This window comes from Oryzias melastigma, linkage group LG13 (assembly GCF_002922805.2).
Source record: "Oryzias melastigma strain HK-1 linkage group LG13, ASM292280v2, whole genome shotgun sequence".
Classification (NCBI taxonomy): domain Eukaryota; kingdom Metazoa; phylum Chordata; class Actinopteri; order Beloniformes; family Adrianichthyidae; genus Oryzias; species Oryzias melastigma.
Window position 1 is genome coordinate 20,010,577 of NC_050524.1, and position 1,508 is coordinate 20,012,084.

At 37.6% G+C, this 1,508-nt stretch overlaps 1 protein-coding gene across 2 annotated transcripts in view; it reads left to right on the forward strand.

The window, feature by feature from the left end:
- The window catches only part of acsl3a (acyl-CoA synthetase long chain family member 3a), a 31,278-nt gene that overhangs the window by 23,619 nt on the left and 6,151 nt on the right, over nucleotides 1–1,508 (forward strand). The window lies entirely within an intron of this gene.

The following is a 1,508-nucleotide window of genomic DNA, read 5'->3' on the forward strand; positions in this document are numbered from 1 at the left end:
GAGAGTTCAGGGTAGCCCATTTTTTTCGTCATAAACACAATCTTTTTCAAAAAGAATTTTTTCATTTGCTTCTGATCCACAATTATTTGAATAAATAAATACTCAGAAATGCAATTTTAGGCCTAATTTTCTTTGAACATGTTCTCCATCATCAGAAAAATGCCACAAAAACATGTTACAAACACCCAAAACTGCATTTTCATTGGAGGAGGTGTTGTGAAATCAGAAAAGAAGATCAAGAAATGTGAAGGTGTTTAGGTTCAGATGAACTGAAGCATTAACAAAATGAATCTAAAGTGATTTTCTAAAGTCTGCTTAGCAACACATCAAAGCTTCACAGTCTGCCTTGTTTGATAGACTGTTGAAAAAAGCCTTTTCTTACTGGACGGCTCTGACTGCGTCGTCAACATGTCCTGAACCTAAACCACCCCCCCATCTCCCAGTGGTGGTGGTGTAGGGGCCAGAGGGCCCGAGTCTCTGGAACAATTCACATCTGTAAACAGAACGTGAGAAAGCCTCACTCCGTTATCCCCACGACACACACAGACACACACACAGACATACAGAGAGACACAGCGTTTGCTGCGATGTGACATGGCCGATGCTTGGACTTCCTCTCTGGCTGTTTCAGCTTCACACACGTACACACCCTGCAGGACCAGCTGCTTTTTATTGTTTGTGTTTTTCTTTTGTGTGTCCTTTCCCCTACTTAACCAAGTCCAGCTTTGAACTTTGGAATCTCCTCTAAGGCGAGAATGTTTTATGATGGATGTTTTCTGTCCAGCATCATGCATCTCACTTGTTCTACCTTCAAAAATGAGCAAACCTTTAAGTCAAACTGCAGCAGGTGTAGAGTTTGAATCACAGATAATTGTAACATAACTCCAACGAGGACTGGGATTTGGTGTAATAGGGAAGCACATTCGTATGTTATTAGAATCATTTACATTCATTTTTGTATCTATAAAAAGCAAAAACTGGGAACATTGTGATCAAATTTTTGAAATCAGCTTGTCATGAATACTCATCATCATATTCATGCTACAACAGAGTTATCATTAATTGTTAAGTACTTTAAATGAAGATATGAATCACATTTGGTTAAAAATGTTCAACAGATATTAAAGCTAAAGTCACTAAACTTTCTCACATGACCAATATATTATGGCCGATATGATTAGATAATAGTTGATAGTTGCACTATTTTTACTTAATTGTTCAAGTTGCTTCACAGAAGTGCTTTAAGTATGAAATGATAAAAGATGGTTATTGAAGCACCAATGTGGGACAACCAGAATGTGTTTATTAAATATGTTCATTATTAAAATGTGATACTAAAGTATCAAATCGGGACTCTGTACCGGCAGATACTCAAAAGCCTCGGAATCGGATCGGATTGGGATGTCCCTAGTTAACACTGCACTAGTCAAATGGATCCTTTTGTATATAGTTTAGCATTTACCACATCTGTAAAAGTTCACCATCATACCTAACATCCTTTACAGGTT